Below are 23219 nucleotides of genomic sequence, written 5' to 3' on the forward strand. Positions count from 1 at the left end.
CAGACAGTTCACACTTAAGTGAATGACGAGCACTAAATCCGGTTTCCCCCTTAAATTAGCGCAAATATAAAGTGTAGGGGTTGCTCTACTAGGGAAAATAAATATGGCACAACATAGTGCAAAACTGTATAGTGAAAAAAATGGTATAATATATAACGCCAATTGGTCACTCACACTTTTGAGCCAAATTAAGAGCCTTCAAATCTTAACTACTAGAGATCTTAAATCTCGAATTTCCCCTTAAATTCCATGTCTTCATTATAAACCAAGGATATAGCAAGGTAGATGTAGGCAGATATTACATGTGTTACCTTTAATTTGAAACATGTATATTACATAGATAACCTGCATTAACACTAAACGAGTAGTACAATGATTGAATTAAGTTTGACAGGAAATATATCTAAGCTAACACAGAAATCATTATGTAAATCACAAAGCGTCCCCAAAGGGATGTGTTATAGCTTGGCTTAGAATTAATATTTGTAGTGGATTGGCTCTTGGGTCAAGGGGCCTCAATAATAGCGCAGAAACGCTCACCTCCTATAATTTAAGTACCTTATAAATTGGATTTAATACATTGTTTTGAGACAAGTGACTGAACAAGCATTTAGGGCTCAAATCCCAGTATGTCTGAGCCCCCTACAGAGAAAGCGGTTCACTTCAATGAAACGAGCCAAAGCAGGAATCAATTTACTCATAATTAATAGATTTAATATGCATTTACTAGATGAATCACTAATGGCAATCTTAGATCGTCAGTTGCATTCACAAATTAAAAACATCCTCCGACAAATAACTTAAGACACCAAGCCATGCATGCATTTTTATTTGACAGACCCAAAATGTTTGTGAACCGATAGCGAATTTAAATGAGACACATAGAAATACAGAAGTACCTTTGTACACATAGCACATACAGTCATGTGGGAAAAAGTACACCCTCTTTGATTTATACACCCTCTTTACACATCAGGATATAATTACAATCACCTGTTCCTTAGCAGGTCTTAAATTAGGTAAATACAACCTCAGATGAACAATAACACATGACATATTACAGTGTGTCATCATTTATTTAACCCCTTAACCCCTTCAGGACCGGCCTGTTTTTGCGATGTTTGTACGTTAACCCCTTAACGCCGTTACGGCGTTCTATGCCGTCGCGGCTTTAAAGGGCTTTAAAGCCGTTGCGGCGGCATAGAACGCCGTAACGGCTGAAGCCCCCAGGAGGTAAGCTATACTTACCTCCGCCGCGATCCTCTTCTGGGGGTCTGCCTGAGAGCCCAGGCAGCCCCCCTCCGGCAAATGAGGCCCCCGGGGGCCATGTGATCGCTCTCAAAGAGCGATCACATGGCCCCCTATAGCTGGCTATGGATCTGCCAGCAGGGGGACTGTCTAAAATATTAGAGCGTCCCCCTGCTGGTAGGTAGTGTAAAAAAAAAATTAAATACACATGTTAAAATAAAATACAAGTATTTATATATATATATATATATATATAATATATGTATATATATTATATATATAATATATATACATATTATATATATGTAACGTCATACGTAATGTATTTTAATATTAATATTAGTATATATATTAGTATTAAAATACACTTAGAATGACGTTACATATATAATATGTATATATATATTATATATATAATAGATCTACATATATATATTATATATATATACGTATAATTACAATAATAAATAAATAAAATAATAAAATAAATAAATAAAATATTTAAACAAAATTTAAAATAAATTATATATTCATATGTAATTTCATTCTAACTGTATTTTGTTATTAATATATATATATATTGGAAACAGAATACACTTAGAATGACATTCTATATATATCTATCTATATATAAAATACAAATAACCGCAAATATATATAGATAGATAAATACATATAATTACATGAAAGATTACATTAGTATACACGTAGAATTTAAATACCTATAAATGCATATATATTAAAATTCTACGTGTATATTTAAGTAATTGTTTAACATAATTATGTCATTTAATTAATTAAAATTTGATTGACATGCCTGACAACACAGGGAAAAAGTGCAGAGAATTTAATTCGCAAGCACTATATTTGACCCTGTAACTCTCCAAGACACCATAAAACCTGTATATAGGGGGTACTGTTTTACTCGGGAGACTTCGCTGAACTCAAATATTAGTGTTTAAAACTGGTAAATTGTATTACAATGATGATATTTTAAGTAAAAGTGACGTTTTTTGCATTTTTTACAAACAAACAGCACTTTTATGGACTATATTATTGTTGTAATATGTTTTACTGTTTTAAAACACTAATATTTGTGTTAAGTGAAATCTCCCGAGAATAACAGTACCCCCCATGTACAGGTTTTATGGTTTTTTGGAAAGTTAGAGAGTCACATATAAGGCTCGCATTTCATTTTTTTGACATTGAAATTTGCCAGATTAGTTATGTTGCCTTTGAGACCGTATGGTAGCCCAGGAATAAGAATTACCCCCATGATGGCATACCATTTGCAAAAGTAGACAACCCAAGGTATTGCAAATGGGGTATGTCCAGTCATTTTTAGTAGCCACTTAGTCACAAACACTGGCCAAATATTAGTTTTTTGCTTTTTTCACACAAAAACAAATATGAACGCTAACTTTGGCCAGTGTTTGTGACTAAGTGGCTACTAAAAAAGACTAAACATACCCCACGTTCAATACCTTGGGTTGTCTACTTTTTCAAATGGTATGCCATTATGGGGGTAATTATCATTCCTGGGCTACCACACCGTCTCAAAGGTAACATTACTAATCTGGCAAATTTCAATTTGAAAATGGAACGTTCTATATTTGACCCTGTAACTTTCCAAAACACCATAAAACCTGTTAATGGGGGGTACTGTTGTACTCGTGAGACATCGCTGATTACAAATATGTGCATTTTGTTGCAGTAAAACCTAACAGTATTATGACATTTACAGCTAAAATGTGAGGCGGAACTACAAATTAAAAAAAAAAATTCTAATTTCTTACAGTTTTTTTTTTATTTTATTCATAATAAATTGTTTCATATATAAATATTTTATATGAAATGAAAGCCCTGTTTCTCCTGCACAAAATGATATATAATAAGTGTGGGTGCATTTAATATGAAAGAGGTGAATTACGGTTGAACAGACATATAGCGCAAATTCCAGTTTTTGTTTACGTTTTGTTTTGATCAGAACGTGCACTATTGACTCCGTCCTGAAGGGGTTAAGGACCAGAGCAGTTTTAACACTTTTGTGGTGTTTGTGTTTAGCTGTAATTTTCCGCTCTCTCATTTACGGTTCCCATACAAGTTATATATTGTTTTTTTCAGGACAAAAGGGGCTTTCTTTACATACCATTATTTGTATTATGTCCAATATTGTATTTAAAAAAAATAATAAAATATGGTGAAAAATTTAAAAAAAAAACATGTTTTTGGACTTTTACTTGAAAAATCTTTTACTTATCTACAAAAGCTAATGAAAAAAACAGCTAAATAGATTCAAAATTTTGTCCCGAGTTTAAAAACACCCAGTGTTTACATGCTTTATTGCTTTTTTTTTGCAAGTTATAGGCCTATAAATACAAGTAGGAAATTGCTGTTTCAATATATATATATTTTAAATGTATCAATAGTGACCTTGTAACACCGTTATCTGTCATAAATCCCCGAAACACACCTAACATGTACATATTTTTTTTAAAGTAGACAACCCAGGGTATTCAAAATTGGGTATGTCCAGTTTTTTTTAGTAGCCACTTAGTCACAAACACTGGCCAAAGTTAGCATTTATATTTGTTTGTGTGTTAAAAATGCAAGAAACGCTAACTTTGGCCGGTGTTTGTGACTAAGTGGCTACTAAAAAAGGCTGAACATACCCCATTTGCAATACCTTGGGTTGTCTTCTTTTGCAAATGGTATGCCATCATGGGGCTAATTCTCATTCCTTGGCTACCATACGCTCTCAAAGGCAACCTAACCAATCCGACAAATTTCAATAAAAAAAAAAAGTAAAATCAAGCCTTATATTTGACCCTGTAACTTTCACAAACACTATAAAACCTCTACATGTGGGGTACTGTTATACTCAGGAGACTTCGCTGAACACAAATATTAGTGTATCAGAACAGTAAAATGTATCACAGCAATAATATCCTCAGTGAAAGTGCTGTTTGTGTGTGAAAAATGCAAAAAAATTCACTTTCACTGACAATATCATCGCTGTGATATGTTTTACTGTTTTGAAACACTAATATTTGTGTTCAGCGAAGTCTCCCGAGTAAAACAGTACCCCCATGTACAGGTTTTAGGGTGTCATAGAAAGTTACAGGGTTAAACACAGTGCTAGCAAATTAAATTATCTGGACTTTCGGCCTGGGTTGGCAGGCAGGTCCCTCAAATTGCAATCATTAAAATTACTTAATTAGGTAAAAATATTACATAAATACACATGTAGAATTTTAATATATATACATATTTATATATTTGACGTCTACGTGTATATTTATGAAATTATTTATGTAATTATGTATATGGACATATGTATATTTCGTATTGTTTTTATTTATTTATTTATACATAGATATATATATCATTACATTCTAAGTATATTTTGATATAAATATATATATATATATATATATCAAAATACTGTTAGAATAAAATTGCATATATAAATATTTTTTTATAATTATTAAAAATTATTTTTATTTTTTGTTATTTATTTTTATTAACATATTATTTGTATTTTATAATAATATATATATACCATATATATAGCAATTATATATATATTGTATATATTCGTGTGTAATTTAAATATAAGTGTATTTTTATATTAATATACGTATATATAAATATAAAAATACACTTAATATGACATTATATATATATATGATACATATACATATATTATATATAGATATAATACATGTATATATATCATATATATATACACATATTATTTATTTATTTTTACACTGATTTTACACTGGTTTTTTTTTTACTTTATTTTTTGGATTTTTTACTTGCAGGGAGACTGCCTGTCAGCACAGACAGTCCCCCTGCAGGCAGATACAAAGACCCCTATTGCGGTCATGTGATCGAGTGATCACATGGCCGTGGGGTCCTGATCTGCCGAGGGGGGACTGCCCGGGCAGACAGGCAGTCCCCCTGGACCGGGTGGAGCACTGATCGCCGCCGTGGGACCGACGGCGATCAGGTAAGTAGCCCCAGACCGTTATGACGGTTCAGGACCGTCAGCGGTCCAAACGCACGTTTTACCGCTGACGGTCCTGAACCGTCAGCGGTCCTGAAGGGGTTAAGGACCAAACTTCTGGAATAAAAGGGAATCATGACATGTCACACATGTCATGTGTCCTTAAGGGGTTAAAGAATCACTATAGGGTCAGTCACACAAACATGAATTCCTGACTCTATAGTGTTAAAAGCACCATCTAGCCCCCCTACCCCCTCACCACCTAAATATAGTAAAAATCTTACTTTTATTCCAGTCTGCTGCTGCTGGCTCTACCCCTGATCTGCCTTCTTGGCTGACATCATCAGAAGTTATGAGCTGAGCCAATCGCAATGCTTTCCCATATGAAATCATTGGATTGGCTGAGATTGTCATGGAAGCAGATCAGTGGCCGAGCCAGTATAAGCAAAACACAGCCCTGGCCAATCAGCATTGCCTCACAGAAATGCATTGAATTAATGCATCTCTATGAGGAAAGTTCAGTGTCACCATGCAGAGAGTGGAGACACTTGACTGCTGACCCGGACCAAAACTCCCACCACCCGTTGCCCAATAAATACACAACACCTTTTGTATGGGTAAGGGCAACGGCCACAGCTTTATTAACAAAATTCACATAAATCACCAGCGTCCACAACCTGTCAGCTGTTGGGGGATTACCAACAGACAGCTCTATCAAATGAATCCCACGAGTCCGATGCAGCCTGCCCCCGCCATCAGCTCTCAGCAGGCTGCGACTCTCCAAGCCGCTTGGGCACTTTCCTCCGAACCTCTTCGCTGGCCAGGACTACCGCCACCGCGGTTCCTCCCTACCTGCTCCCCTGGAAGGAACCGCGCCCCCCGCAGCCAGCGCCTCCTCAATACCCGCCTGCAGACCCGCATTCAGGATATCTAACCCTATGAGGGAGAGGTGAACCCCATCCTTTCGCATCAGGTTGGAATTGTCCCCTTCCAACTCCCTGTGCCTAATTACAAAACCGCCCAGCCGGCGGACAAACTTACCAATGGCCACGTTCAGCTTCCGTCTACTACGCTCAACACCCTTGGCATGAGGCAGCGAACGCCAACACGGCCTGGACACTATGTCCGACCAAATAAGGGTCACATCGGGGAACAGAGCCATACACCTAGCCAGATCGTGTCTAATCGCATGCAGGAGGTCCACTGACCTACTGCGCCCTAGGTCATTTCCCCCTGCATGAAGCACCAGAGTCACTGGCCCGGACACGTACCTCCGAAGGGATACGCATTCGGCATACAGCTGCTGCCACAACATACCCCTAATACCCCTCCACCTTACCCTGGCCATCTCATAGGAAACCCCCAAATTTCTCCCGTAGGGCCGCTCCTCAGCTCGCCGCGCTGCCCAATATACGTAGGAATGTCCCAGAATCCAAATGCAGCGGGGCCGAGGACCTACGGAGAAAATGCATTATAGTAAATGAGGTCTGACATAGGACCTATAGCGCCGTGAACCCCATCTACCCAAGCGCTGGATCGCTGCGTCTGAGAAACCCCACAAACTAGCCTGGGTGGCCGCCCCTATACGGAAAGAGTGAGCAGAGTAATAACGAGGATCCACCCCGCATGCCACCAAGGCAGCACGGAACCTGGCTGAGAATTGATAACGAGTGAGGGGGGACCCATCCCTATGAATCAAAAAGGAAAGACACCCCATCGGCCTAATCTGCAAATAGACTGAGCAAAGACGGACTGGACAGAACCTGCCGCCCGTAGCCCCGATCCGGGACCCTCCGAAGTCTCCAACCCCGGATAACTCGCTGAATTCCGAACCACCGAGAAACATCTTGCCAACCCATAAACCTGCACAGAAAGGACAGGGCGGTTAATGCCTTCTCGGCCGCCGAGCAAGACTTACCCTGCGCCAACATAGACTCCAACATTATTAAAGTCGCCTCCAATCGCCCGGACTCCGACCCCAACACCAGGCTCTGCGAAAATGAGGAGAGCCATGTCCGCCAGACGGCTTGATATGCCTTCCAGGAAGAGTCAGCTAAGGAGTCCGACACCAAGCCTCTCAATCCTCCAAATCGATCTCCCATAAGGAAACCGGGCATCGGATACCCACTGCCTCCGCGGCTGGAGCCGACTCCCGAAAACGGTCCCACTGAAACCGAGAAAGAGAGTCAGCTACCACGTTATGAACACCCGGAACATGACAAGCTTTTATCCAAACATTAAACTTTAATGAAAGAAGTACCAACCGTCGCAGGAGCGCAAGAACAGGAGGGGAACTGGCGGTTGAACGATTAATCACATGGACAACACTCATGTTGTCCGTGTGAAAAACCACTGTCCGGTTGCCTAGATCCTCCCCCCAGAGCTCCAAAGATACCACGATGGGAAACAGCTCTAAAAACGTCAGGTTGCGCATAACATCCAAGCCCAGCCAGTGTGCCGGCCATGCCTCTGCGCACCACTGACCCTGAAAGTATGCCCCAAACCCCACGGAACTGGACGCATCCGTGAAAAGGTTCAACTCTGCGTTAGACGCCGCCTCCAGCAACCAACAGGAGCGTCCATTGTATCGCTCCAAAAAGGAGCTCCACACCTGGAGGTCCGTGCGCAGCCACCTCGTGACTCGGATAAAATGAAAAGGCTCCCGAACCCCTACCGTGGACAGAGAAAGGCGCCTGCAGAACGCACGTCCCATGGGAAGAACTCGGCACGCGAAAGCCAAGTGCCCCAGGAGCACCTGCATTTGTCGCAACTGAACCTTCCTCGCCCCACGAACCAGGTCAATCAGCCTCAAGAGGAACGACAACTTTTCATCTGGCAGCCGGAAAACCATACCGACAGAGTCGATCTCAATCCCCAAAAACGACAGGACCTGAACCGGACCCACCGTCTTAGCCTCCGCGACGGGGACCCCGAAGTATCCCATGACTGCCCTAAATGTGTTTAACAGCCGCTCACACTCACCCGAACCCGGAGGGCCAACGAAAAGAAAATCATCCAAGTAATGAGTAACCGATTCCAGACCCGCCTCCTGCCTCGTTACCCAATCCAGAAAACAGGAAAACATTTCAAAATAAAAACAAGAAATAGAACAACCCATGGGTAAACACATGTCGTAGTAAAAAACCCCTTGAAAAAAACATCCTAATAGGTGAAAACAGGAGGGATGAACCGGCAAAAGACGGAAAGCTGACGCTATGTCAGACTTCGCCAACAAAGCACCGGGACCGGCCCGGCGAACCAACTGCAAAGCCCTATCAAACGAGGCATATCGCACTCGACAAATGTCCTTGCCAATGGCATCATTTACCGATTGACCGGACGGATAGGACAGGTGTTGGATCAACCGAAAGGAACCTGGGTCCTTTTTGGGAACCAAGCCCAGAGGGGAAACACGTAAGTTAGGAAAGGGAGGCGCAAGAAATGGGCCAGCCATGCGACCCGCCTGCACCTCAACCTGCAATTTTTCCTGTAAAATATCTTCCTTGCCCTTAACCGAGCGGAGATTGTCCGCAAACAGAGGCGAGGAAGAGGGAACAAAAGGGATCCAGAAACCTACCTGAAACCCGTCAAACAATGTCTGCGCATCGCGACCCCTATGATACCGGGCGAGCCACGGGCGCATCCTTCGGGCGTCCACCGGCGTCCTCTCCCCTAGATATGTCGTCTCGAGATGGACCCTTTCCAGACCCTGGCTTCCCCTTCCTGAAGCAGCGCACAGCTGGGTGAGCTCCCCCGCAGTGTGCACATTCATGGCGGAACCTACAGGAGCTGAACCAGCGGCAGTGGCTCTCGTTAAAGAGCCAACATACGCCTTTTCTTTGCCCCGCAGAGGAGCCGGAGGTCCCTCCGGCAGGCCCGGGAAAGGGGGATGGTCTACTGGGAGTCATAATTAACAGCCAGAGACTGCCATCCTGAACGCCGAAATCCATCCCCGGGCACACCGCCAATTTTTGTCGGAATTGCTGGTCATACCGATACCAGCATTGACCGCCATAGATTTTATACGCTCCCCAAATTAGGTCCAAATACCCAAACAGGGCAGGAGCCTTATCTGGGAAACGGCGCACCAGGATACTGGCAAATATGTTAAACCCTTGCAACCAATTGCCAAAGGTTCTGGGTATCTGCTTACCTTTTTCCGCCTCTGGAACCTCTCCACGGCGCGGTCTGTCCACGGAATCCTTGTCAGGAGAGACCAAGGACAGCAGATCCACATACTCACCTCTACATATTTTGTCTTGCGTGTCCATAGGGACATGCAAACCTAACGGAGCAAGATCACATCCCACCGAACCCGCACGAAAAGCCCCAGAAGGCTGACCCCTAGGGGTTTGTGAACATCCCTGCACCTGAACCTCAGCCTGCCCTGGGAATCCCTGTACCCCAGTAAGGTGTGAAGGAAAACTGGCCACTAGGGTCCTAAGCAGGCGCAAACACTCACTAGACTGATCTTGGGCCCCAGTCCCTGGCACGCTAGCGCAATGCAACCACTCACCAGACCGCTGGGGAACTGCTGGCACCGAAACCTCCTCTGCTTCCGAATCAGAATCAGACCAAGACCTCCTGGGGACATCTGCAGCAGGACCTGAGCTGTGCTCCAGGTGAAATTCGCCGAAACCGGCTGCCTCAGGGTGATGGGGGTTGCTTCCGGCTGTCTGTGCGCTCCTGATGTCTCCTCTCCTCCCTGCCGACCGTCCTCTGCGTCCGGCGCCCTGTGAACTCCGTGTTCCGGACAGGGCGCCGACGTTACGTGTAATTTCCGGGTCCTGTGCGCCGCCGGGGCGCGTCACTTCCGGTTGCGCCTGGTGATGACGTCCGGCGCCTTGACGCACGCCGACGCGTGCACTCACTTCCGGTGACCTCTCTCTTCCCGCCGTTGGGACCGGAAGAGACGGCGGGCTACGAGATCTTCCCGCCACGCCGCCATCTTGTCCACCAACGATGATGGCCTCCACCGATCTCCGACCAGCTCTCACCGGGGAAGACCTCGCGGTGCCGATCCGCTCACCCCGCTGACGACCTCTTCTTGTGGATACCGGACTGGGGGACAGGCGCGTAGGAGGCTTTGAACGCCTGGCTCTCCTACCGCCATCAGCCTGGAGCGAAGTCCCTGAAGCAGCAGCAGGAGCCGGGCGGTTATCCACCCCGGCTAACACCTCCTTCAACGCACCGGAGCCATGGGATTCAAGGTACGCCTGTAATAAGGCTACCACATCGTCCTTGGAAACAGCTGCAGCCATTCTCTCGATGCCAGATGAGGGAAAGATAAGTAAACAGAAGTAGAGGATAAGTATTCCAAACTCCTGTAAATTATTATTATTTTTTTTTTTTTGGTAAAATTTGTGTAATAATTTTTTTTTTTTTTAAACAGTCCCAGGGGAAGCTAGTAGCACTACACCTCTGCCCGGGGAACTGGTGAGTACCCTCCCATTTTTCCCCATTTTTATGCCCCCCATGTGCCACAATGTATCCCCTATAACCCAACCCCTTATCCCTGCCAGCAGTCATGTCCTCCCTTCCTTAAGATTTCCAGGGAGGTACTGAATGTCAGTCACACTGTGCAGCATTGCCCTTTGGTAGCACCTCTAACAGCCATCTGAGGAGTGGCCAGTGCAGGTATCCCTAGGCTGTAATGTAAACACTGCATTTTCTCTGAAAACACAGAGTTTACACCAAAAAGCCTGAAGTTAATGATTCTACTCACCAGAACAAATTCAATAGGTTGTAGTTGTTCTGGTAACTATAGTGTCCCTTTAACAAAAATAAAGATGAAATGGAGAGGCCATTGCACCTTACGATTCAATAGCTTGAAGAACCACCTTTAGCAACAATAACTTGAAGTAACAGTTTTCTGATAACAAATTATGCAATTAAAATGTAATTTAGAATAAGAACAATGTATGTTATTTACACAGACTGATTTCTAAACACATTTATTGCAGATTAAAGACACATTACTGGGAGTATTATTGCTGTGGAGTTCTGTTATACACTCAGACACACCAACAATATGGAGATCCTAGAAAAGAGGGGACATTAGGATAGAAAATAGGGACACTTGGGAGGCATGATAACCTATAACGTATTACTAACAAAATTAAATTGGCTAATTAATAATAACATTTTTGTTTTCTGTGCACATATTTGATTAAAGGAGAATTATTTTCCTTTTCCAAAGCAGATAAGCTAAGATAAGCAAATAAGCTATTTTCTTCATTTTTCAGCTTTTTATGTTGAACATTTTTATTAGAAAACACTTCTGATCATGGGGGGTGGAGTCAGTAATGACCCGACACTCGCTGTTCCTGCAAGAGATATTGGTTTTACATGAAGTTGATGGTCCTAATTGATCTCCACTAAAGAGTTCAAGAAAAAACAAACACGCACAAGCCTGAGCTCGATTAGCTGGGCCAAGCAAGGTAAACATTTCACTTAAAATGTATGTGCATTGAATTAGAAATGTCTTAACCTAAAACAGAATTTATATATTTCTAACAAAGCTATTAGTTTTGTTTCACTTTTAGCACAAATGGGTTACAGTCAAGTTAAAAAAAAAGAAAATAAATCTTAAAAATACCATCAACTGAAAAAGAGGTTGTGTTGTTTTTTTGTTTTTGTTTTTTTTGTTAGTTTGTTTACTGCCAAAATCCTTCATGTTATGGCACGCATGAGGCTTAATATCGGAAAAAGTACTTTGTTTGAAACATTGGTCAAATTGCAAATAGAGCTAGGAATTTTGGGGAGATAAGTCCCTTCCCTCCCACACAGAGTGCATTTGGTGCCACAGATTCCCAGACCACTTCAGCTAGGAACCCAGACCACTTCAGCTAATTGAAGTGGTCTGGGTGCAGTGTCCCTATTGCACTTAGTGCTGCCATGTTAAACATTGCAGTTCCAGAGAAATTGCAATGTTTACATTGCAGCTTTAAGTCTGCCTTCAGTGGCTGTCTCCCAGACAGCCACTGGAGGCTCTTCTTGCATCGTAGCGGACTTTTGGTCATGTATCGGACGCTGGACATCCGTCAGATTTTTCCAAATAGGAAAGCATTGATTCAATGGGGAGGTCTAATGTGCGCGCGGTATTTACCGCACATGTGCATTAGTTTTGTGATGTGCAGGGAGGGGGGAGGCAGAGGGAGCGATAGTGCCAGGAATACAGCTCAGTATCCCTTTAACCCCTTAAGGACCAAACTTCTGGAATAAAAGGGAATCATGACATGTCACACATGTCATGTGTCCTTAAGGGGTTAAAGAGAAAGTGTTATTACAGTAACGATGTGGTAACTTGACATCAAGTCTTGTAAGCGTATGAGTGAAATCAGTCATGATCAAATTCCCAGAAAATTGTTAGAGTGATTTGAAATTACACCTGATGAGGTCTTCCAGAAACACCCTCTGGCTACAGCAGAAGATTGGACAGGAATGATAGACATGTGTCTGATGCAATAAGGCCAGCATAACCCATGTGCTTCTGGTATGGATGGAAAAACATTGGCACACATAGTAAAATTCCAGGCTTAGGATGAAAGCATTAAGAGGCAAAATTTGTTGTGCAAAAAAAGTGAGCGTGTGTATAAATGTTTAAGTGCATATCTGTGTCTGAATGAGTTTCTATTTGTGTCGGTGGGTTTGTGCAGAGGGTGTGCAAAATGTTGCAAGCAGCGTGTGTGTGTGTGTGTGAGTAATAATGTTGGAAGCAGCATGTTGTAGTAGTTGGTGTAGCAGTGTGCAAGGCTAATGGTGTGATTAGTAGCAGTATGTGTTGTTGTGTGTGCATGGACAGTGTGGCAGCAATATGAGGTGTGTGTGAGTGTGGCAGCAATATGAGGTGTGTGTGCGTGTGGCAGCAATATGAGGTGTGTGTGCGTGTATCTGCTAGTTCTGAAGTGTCCATTCTGGCCCTGGCTCTCCCTCCAAGGGATTACCATGGGAGGAGCGGGGCCATGCACAGATCACGGTGTTCTGTCTGAGGGGGCGGGGCCATGCACAGATCACTGTGTTCTGTCTGAGGGGGCGGGGCCATGCACAGATCACTGTGTTCTGTCTGAGGGGGCGGGGCCATGCACAGATCACTGTGTTCTGTCTGAGGGGGCGGGGCCATGCACAGATCACTGTGTTCTGTCTGAGGGGGCGGGGCCATGCACAGATCACTGTGTTCTGTCTGAGGGGGCGGGGCCATGCACAGATCACTGTGTTCTGTCTGAGGGGGCGGGGCCATGCACAGATCACTGTGTTCAGTCTGAGGGGGCGGGGCCATGCACAGATCACTGTTCTGTCTGAGGGGGCGGGGCCATGCACAGATCACTGTTCTGTCTGAGGGGGCGGGGCCATGCACAGATCACTGTTCTGTCTGAGGGGGCGGGGGGCATGCACAGATCACTGTGTTCTGTCTGAGGGGGCGGGGCCATGCACAGATCACTGTTCAGTCTGAGGGGGCGGGGCCATGCACAGATCACTGTTCAGTCTGAGGGGGCGGGGCCATGCACAGATCACTGTTCAGTCTGAGGTGGCGGGGCCATGCACAGATCACTGTTCAGTCTGAGGTGGCGGGGCCATGCACAGATCACTGTTCAGTCTGAGGAGGCGGGGCCATGCACAGGTCACTGTGTTCAGTCAGAGGGGGCGGGGCCAGACAGATAATGTATAATTTTTCAGCATCTGTAAGTCTCCATCTATAAGTGTAAGCATCTGTAATTGGTCTTTCATTACTAGTTTAGAACCACAACAAATACCATAACCACTGCAGATCCCCCACCCCACCCCCCACACACACTCACACACACACACTGTTAGAAATCAAATATTTTTCAAACTGTTTGACTTCTTACCCGAGATCGCTCGGTGCAAATCCCGCCTTCATCACCAGAGAGCCGGAAGTCCTTCAGCATGAACTTCCATTGGCTTTCGTGAGCTAAGCCCTTCTATCTGTGGATGGTAGAGGGGCAGGGAGCAATGCCCGCTGGATTCCAGGTAAGAAGTCAAACCGTTCAAAAACAGCCTGACTGCTTCATTGGAGCTTAACCCAGGGCACTCCTGGAACCATAATCGTTATAGTGTTTATGGTGCTTGTCGTGTTTCTTGAAAAGATGACACACAGATACTTTTAATGCATTGAATAGATAATGAACAAAAAAATAAATAAAAAAACATTAAATCTGGGGGTAAAAAACTTTAATTCACTCTCTGCAAATTGCCAGCTTCTACAGAAACCAAGGAGAGAACGTTTTGAGGTAATCCTTCCATTTTCACCTCCTAAACTCACACTAAATGTCATAATGTGTCCTTCCATTTAGAAACTAGTGATAGGATGAGGGGTTAACAGATGCAGGTTGTACAAAAAAAAAAAGGTGTATAGGAGCTCATAGTTCCATGACAGGCATAAAAAAAATGGGTAGTTATGGTGCATGGAACAACAATGGCTACACGGAAGAACAATGGCGTGTCGACAGAACTTTCTATGTTCCTTTTCATTAATAGATAAAAATAGCCATTAAACTAGCACAATCTGCCTTGTGTGCGCCCGATAGGATTCGACTTTGCTGAATGCAGCAGCCGGATCTCCATTTGGAATATGAAATGAACACCCAGGACCACAAAATGGGATTACAGAAAATGAATTCAGTATTCCGAGAGAAGATAAAAAAACAGGCATGGAACTAATCACAGCAGTTAAATAGGACTGGTAATTAACTTCATCCTTTCATTACCTAAACGCAGCTCCTAAGTGTAGCCAATTGCTTGTGGACTGCAGTGCAGGAAGGTCCCAGGCCCATAAAAGTGATCATGAAACAACCTTCATTATAGCAGCTGTTTGTATGATTCCAGATCATTATCACCAGTCTCCACACCTAGGCACTCCAACTCCCGATACGGAGCATGTCACTTATATTTAGTTCCATTTAATTGCAAGATTCCAATGTTGTTCTGCGCAGTCAGTAGTTTGTCAGGAATAAAAGCAATCTCAAGGAAATTAATTTGGGGTTTCGAGGCAACCTCACTAAACTTTACAATGGGATTAAAAAGGTGGATAGAAATGACAGTCAATTGCTGTTCAGTGATTGTTTAATATGGAAGTGTAGAAAATAGAATACAAATTTCATACCGTTAACCCCTTCCTTATTAACAAAGTGTATCAAAGACTGATAGAATCTGTAATTTGCCCCCAAACTTGGGTACATGGGGCATGGTTACTTTTAAATTTAAAATCCTTAATTGCCTTTCCCATCAACATAGTGCTGAACCTCAACTAATGAAGAAGCCCACGTGGTACGTATCATACAATAGGAGCCATGTGAAGATCACACTGCAGCTTTAAGCCCCGAGCCCCGCTCCCCTATGTGTGATACACTCTCTTCTGTCCATCAAAGTACTTTTAAAATCTTGAGATGCTGTGAATTACAGAATTCAGGGAGTTGATTTAGGTGTCAGATTTTTCCATTATAAAGCTAACAGCTAAACTAGAGAGCCATAAACTTACAGGAGTATCGTGGCTGGGTGGGCCACTTCCTGGTTTGGTCAGCACTTGCTGCAAAGTCTGGGGATTTACAGAAATGCAGTCTATTGCTTTTATGCATGTTAATTATAAAGTGTTTATAACGTATAAACCTAATGCATAACAAATAGGGTAAACTCCTGTCCATATACTTAAAGGGACACTATAGTCACATGAACAACTACAGCTTATTGCATTTGTTCTGGTGAGTAGAATTATTACCTTCAGGCTTTTTGCAGTAAACACAGTCTTTTCAGAGAATATTGAGTGTTTACATTACAGCCTAGTGATAACTCCACTGGCCACTCCTCAGATGGCTGTGAGAGGTGCTTCCTGGGGCATTGCTGCCTAAAATGCATCCAAACATTCAGTGTTTCCTCCCTCTGCATGCAGACACTGAACTTTCCTCATAGAGATTCATTGATTCAATTCATCTCTATGAGGAGATGCTGATTGGCCAGGGCTGTGTTTGAATCATGCTGGCTCTGCCCCTGATCTGCCTCCTTGTCAGTCTCAGCCAATCCATTGTGATTGGATCAGTCTACCACTTCTAATGATGTCAGCAGGCAGTGGGCAGGTCTAAAGGAAACATGGACAAACTATGCAGCTGCAGGCTTGAATTCAAGTAAGAGTTTACTTCATTTTTAGAGGCATGAAAGAACCAGGGTGGCTACATGGTGGTTTTAACACTATAGGGTCAGGAATACGTTTGTGTTCCTGACCCTATAGTGCTCATTTAATAGACTACATCTCTACGGCTTACCATTTTTTGTTTTTTTCATCTGACAAAATCTTTATCTACCCGAGTAAAACTTACCTCCAGCTACAGCGATCAGAAAAGATAAGTAACCACCAATTGATCTATACACTTTTGGAATGCACTCAAAATTGAGAATTTTCTTAAAGATACAATATTTTTCAAATACTCACTTTGACCGTGTTGGAATTTCACTGAACTTTGAAGGCAGTCAAAAGTTATGAAACAAAACAGGGACTACTTTGTCATTTGTTTATCCCCTACACTTGAACATGGCGGAGTCAGGTTTTGTTGGTTCCTACAGCTGTCCATTGTGAGGAATGTGTGAAAAATAGCATTGTCTATGAAGGCTCCAGCGGGATCCTCCACAGATATCAGTGCTGTACTCTTGAAAGATAAAAATGTGGTGAGAGCACTCAGAACATGCAAAAATAAAAAATATATATTACCAGACTTGATTAAAAATGGGAATATCTAGAACAATAAAGCACAAATACATAGAGTAATATTGTCATAAAAGAGATAAAATTAAAAAAATGAGACTGGTTACACTCACATATTGCTGAGTCACTTTAAAAGCTGACTCAGACTTAGGGCTTTAGTGGAGATGAGACTTCTTCAGCTTTAGACGTCCTGTACCGGTTATGTTTGGTCTGCACTGGGAAGTGATTCTTCAGATTACTCCAGGAAGCAAGATCCAATATAAAATTTCTTTATTGTAAAATAACTGGGTATTAAAAAATAGTAACATCTATCTTTATCCAATACAGATAAAAAACGTCCTTGAAAGCACAATACCACGACGCGTTTCGGCACTCTCAGCCTTTCTCAAGCGGACCACTTGAGAAAGGCTGAGAGTGCCGAAACGCGTCGTGGTATTGTGCTTTCAAGGACGTTTTTTATCTGTATTGGATAAAGATAGATGTTACTATTTTTTAATACCCAGTTATTTTACAATAAAGAAATTTTATATTGGATCTTGCTTCCTGGAGTAATCTGAAGAATCACTTCCCAGTGCAGACCAAACATAACCGGTACAGGACGTCTAAAGCTGAAGAAGTCTCATCTCCACTAAAGCCCTAAGTCTGAGTCAGCTTTTAAAGTGACTCAGCAATATGTGAGTGTAACCAGTCTCCTTTTTTTAATTTTATCTCTTTTATGACAATATTACTCTATGTATTTGTGCTTTATTGTTCTAGATATTCCCATTTTTAATCAAGTCTGGTAATATATTTTTTATTTTTGCATGTTCTGAGTGCTCTCACCACATTTTTATCTTTCACTGTATTGTTCTTTGTGTGTTGGAGTGATTCACACTTGGTGATAGCAGCACCAAATTATACTCTGTTCCCCAAATACTATTTACTTATATATAGTGCTGTACTCTTGCTCATGCACAAGAGTACAGCACTGACGTGGGCTCCTAGCAAATTAAGCACCAAGAGCTGAAATGGGTCTCCCAGATGGAAATAGGGATGGCTGTGGCCGCGAGGGACAAGATTAAGTAAAGCCTACCTTCCCTGCACATCTGGGCAACAAAACACCAAGCAGCGATGTCACCATCAGGGTTCTTTGTAAAATATGCAAAGACCCCAAAAGTTGATAGAGTTGCATTAAGATGATATGTATATATCCATTTACTTTCCCTTTAAATATTTGCAACCCTAACATTTTAAACTCATAGAGCAAAGGTTTCATTCTCCAATAATAAAAAAAAAAAAACATCGTATGGAATCCTCAAGGGACCTTCCAATAAGCTAGAAAGACACAAAATCCTACTAACCGGAGACTTTAGAGCGGAGAAGAACATGAACTTCCAGCACAGCAGGGAGATTAAAGAGAAAATTAAATCATATTTCAACATTTCAAATCCTGCTTAACTGTAAACACCCTTTGAATCTAGCAATCTTGGCGACGTAATTGTTGCAGAATATAATTCCACTACCGCACACAAAGTTCCATTTCTATAATATCCACATATATTATCTATATCTTTTAATTAGCGGCGTATTGTTGGCGGTTCAATGAAACGGCAGAGTTAACGCTGCCATGTCGAACAGACGTGCCTTTTCATCTTCCGATGCATTCATCAAACCAGGATGCTATTCTGCCGACGAGTTCTGCCATAAACATTGATGCATTAATAAATGAAGTCTTTCAACATATGATCACCGCAGTAAATATATACACTCCTACACATTTGCAGAAATGAACATATTTGCACTGCAGTGTTAATGAAGCAGCCAAATGATTTAACTTAACACTAAAGCATACAACTGACAATAAATGGAAATAGATAGATTGATAGATCATTTGGAATACTTATTTAATCATATTCATTGCAGCATCTAATATTTAAATGATCTTTTGAACATATATTTTTATTTAAATATATATATTTCTAAGAATACATTTTATATATTTTTTTACAATATTACATTATTTTTAAAGTTTATCAAAAATGTAATTAATAGATATAGACAGAACGAATAAATTATGGCGATAACATAATAAAATGCTTTTGTCTGTCCGATAGAAAAATTCTCTGAAGTTTATTTTCTAGAAAAAAAATGCTGCCCGTCGAGATGTCAGGCTTTCAAACCACAACTACAGAAAGGGGCGATTCCTTCATCCTCAAGATGTGCTAAACAGACCAGAGATTTTTCAGTGCGCTTTCAGTGTAATTTAGGAGATTATCTCTGCTGTGTGGCTCAGCCAATGCAAAGTGGGTGGCGTGTGAAGTCGGAATAAATTACTGGAAAATCTAGTTAAAGGGACACTAAAGGCACTCAGACCACTGCATTGCAATGGTCTGGGCAGGGTGTCGGTATTGCCCTTAAACATTGCAGCACCCAAACAGCCACTGGAGGCACTTCCTGCATCCAAACAGACCTTTGGTCTGGTAACGGACGCTGGACATCCTCACGCTATGCTTGAGGACATCCAGTGTCAGATATTTCACCATAGGAAAGCATTAATACAATGCAATCCTATGAAGAGGTCTAATGCACGTGCAGAATTTGCTGCGCTTACGCATTAGCGCCTGCTCGCCGAGGGATGTCGGAGTAGGCAGAGCCACGGGACATCGGCGCTGGGTTAAAGGTAAGTAAATAAATGTTTTTTAACCCTTTATTTACATTGGTGAGGGGAAGGGGGAAATACAGCTTTGTATTCCCTGGCACTTATAGTACCTCTTCAAGTCAGGTGCAAGGGTCTTGCTAGGGGCACGGACCTAAAATCATTTCTGGGTCTGATTTTGGTATCCTTTCATGGTTAGTCCTGAAGGCTGGAATATTGGAAGAGAAATAATACATCCAATAACATAATTGGCAACATTATCACTTTAGTGCACCATTTTTAGTATTCTACAGCAGTGTGAGGGTTAATTCTTCATGGTGTGGGGTTAATACAGCAGGTTTGGAGTTTATAAACATACTTTTATATAATACACATGTTTATAGGGGGGTTTATAGGGGTCAATAACAGCTAGCATCACATGCCAAAGGGTTGGGTCCATCTGAAAAGGTGGCTGGTTTGCCTAAAAAGAGGCAAGGCAGCATAGCAAAAGTGCACAAAAAGGCTAATAGCCCCCACATCATCAGTAAGCCTCTAATGATGCTCTCATACTACCCGGATCGTGGCATTTTCTGGGAATCTGCAGATGTAGCACACCAGGAAACAAACCCTGGACAGTGGGACAGGATCACTGAATTCAGATTGTGCCATTAAACAGTGACGGATGAAAAATATGCTAACACCGTAAAAATACAGCCGTTTAACAGTGGCATCAACCTCTCCACAAAATTCCTACTAGTATCACTCATCAATAGAACACCAGAATTCTACAGCATTCCTAAACACAGTACCAGCCAGGAAGGTAATCTAAAGTCTCTAGACAAAAAAAAAAAAAGGTAACACGAAAGACTGAATAAAATCCAATCTTTCTTATTTGAACAGCATGATGAATTATTCAATTCTAAGTCCTAAAATTGGAAAGTATGCATATAAATAACTCTGACAACCCCCCACACGCCCCTCATCCCCCTCCCTTATCCCCCCCCTCCTTTCCCCCCAGGAGGAAGAAGCAGTTTAACTCTTTAATCTCAAAGAGTTAAACTTTGGCTTTTAAATTTAGAATATGTCCTCTGTAAAAACTGAGCCCAATGAAAAGGTCTCCTTCCCCCACCCAAATCCATCTTACTGTGACCTACAAAAAAAGACAAACTTCTTTGAGGGCATTTATTTATGCGTCGAATAGGCTCACTTGACATTTAAAAATCAAACAAATATAGTCATCAACTATTTTAACCAAGCATTAAAGATGACTTGAGTATGTAAAGCATCAGTCAATTCGGTAATAGAGTGTACTTTAGCCCTGGCTGTTGGCGTTGCCAAATGACAGCTCTGATGTTCGAGGGCTGCAAACACATTGAAATGTCAAGAAAATGAGCAAGTGTTTAACCAACTGTGCGCCCCTCTTCCCAGAAGCAAAAGCCAAGGATCTTAACACTTTAAGATCAGTGAATTAAAAACAACTTGTGACCTAAGAAAGGGATATAATACAGTAACAAAAAATGCTGAAAAGAAATATCAATAGTCTTTTGCTTTAGGAAAGTGAGGGAATCAAATTAGGATGCTTGGATGTTTTGTAACAGTTGAAACTCCTACTTTGCATTGTTTTTATTATTATTACTATTATTCTTAAAGGAAGATATGGCGGAACCTACCGCCAATTTCGAATGGTTTGCCTTTTTCCGTTCAGGAGCTAGAGGATACAAACACCATCCATTCGTCTCCTGAACGAGGACCACCCCTATACCCCATTAGATCGTTCACACCAGCAACTTAATCGCAAAACCGCAAGGGAAGTAATTAATGAATGCTTCCCCTGGGTGGCCGCCATTTTGTATAACCAAATGAACGTGGTCGACAGAGGAATGGCGGGCATTTTGTCTCCGGAAAATGGGCAGTGGCACATGGTCGTCGAGTGCAAGGAGCTCTTTTCAGCTAGGCACTTGCACGAACCACGGTAAAGATTAGACCGCTACCTGTTCTACTTCCCGCCCAACTATAGAAAAAACGCTCGGGAGATGGGAACTACCGAACAGGGGGAGCGTGTGTGCCCTAAAATTAAGAGAATTGCTTGCATGGTGTTCGCACAGGACCCCAAACTGTACCCCAGTGGCATTCCAGTTTCACCAAAATGATCAATGTGATATTTTAATATGTTATACACTCAGATTAGGGCTATCCGAGGATATAACTTTTGTGGGGTTCCTAGTTATGGTGGGGGTACTGTATATTTTGTATAGATATTTTGTACCTGAGAGAGAAATGAATTATAGGTTTTTCCTCACACAACCATCTCTCAGGCACAAAGGATCCTATGAATGAAAACCCTGTATTATTGTGTTGGAGACCCCATGTAGGGGTCTGTGCATAAAAGCCGTGTGAGGCCTGAAATAAATCAGTTGACTCCCAGAACTATGTTTCGTCTGGTAACTGGGGGAATGGATGTCTGTACACTTTAATGGTTCCAGTCTGGCTGAGAGAAGGAATTAGCGGAGGTAACCAGTTGGGTTACCCATGGTCCGCTACAGAAGACTCTGCTGCCCAAATACAAAAAATAAATGTCATTATTTAGTAAATATTTAATTATGCTTTTTTTCACAGGGGGTATCTAAAAACAACTTGCAAAAGCTGGAGATCTTCTCTGCAGCCTTTACAAGCCCTCCCATTCTAACCACACCCAGACTTCCTGTGGCTGTCCAATCACAGACTCCCCAATGCAGCTCAATGAGAAGTCTTTGCAAGGCAGGTGCTCTGAGCAATTGCGGTCTCTTGAGTTTAGTTCCTCTGAGCTAAACAACCAGGAAGTAGCAGGACCGGTTGATTGACAGCCGGGTGGGTGTAACAAGGTTTATTTATAAAAGTGCCAATTTCAAATAAAAATTTGCACTTTTCATAAAATACAAAAGTTGACACACTCTTCACATATAAAGCACTTTAGAAAGGTTAAATCGTTTAGATGTTGGGAGTGTTCTTTTAATGTAGTGCTATAGTTTCGTAGACATTACATCAATCTGTTATTGACCATTTCACCATATCTGCCTCTGCCTTGCATGATCTAGTATAGTGTAGTGTGGAATTACACATCATGGAATTCTGGTTGTGTGGCTTAACCTGGGTTTTAGAATAACTGTCCATCTTACCTAAAAACCTTATGAATACTGTGCTTTCTTTCAGCTGTAAAACACTAGAGGGCAGTGAAACTAGCACAAAGGTTTTGTCTGCAATCAATGTGCAACTCAATAGAAAAGTTTACATATTAGGGATCGCCCCAGCAAAACCATGATGCCGTGCTTTTAGGAGTAACAGCAACACATTGCATATTATCAAGATCAGCTTTATCCATCCTAATCATTAGCTTGCATGGCTGGTAAAAACATTTGAAAGACATTAAAAAGAAAACCGTAAACCGTGGATGTTGAACAATATCTGTTCAAAAAGGAATATTGAAAGTCCAATCGTTTTCTTTTGCTACAGGGCTCACGAGATGTCAAGAAGGAAATTCTGACCCAAATATTGACCAACTTACACAAATCTCTGAGTTCAGAGAAGTTGGAGTCCCTTTAGAATACAAAGATATCTCCAGGAGAAACCCTGTCACATAGAAATGCAAACAATGT

At 42.1% G+C, this 23219-nt stretch overlaps 1 protein-coding gene across 1 annotated transcript in view; it reads right to left on the reverse strand.

The window, feature by feature from the left end:
* MAD1L1 (mitotic arrest deficient 1 like 1) overlaps positions 1 to 23219 on the reverse strand; it is a 784552-nt gene that overhangs the window by 718368 nt on the left and 42965 nt on the right. The gene's annotated exons all lie outside the window — the stretch shown is intronic.

This window comes from Pelobates fuscus, chromosome 8 (genome assembly GCF_036172605.1).
Source record: "Pelobates fuscus isolate aPelFus1 chromosome 8, aPelFus1.pri, whole genome shotgun sequence".
Lineage (NCBI taxonomy): Eukaryota > Metazoa > Chordata > Amphibia > Anura > Pelobatidae > Pelobates > Pelobates fuscus.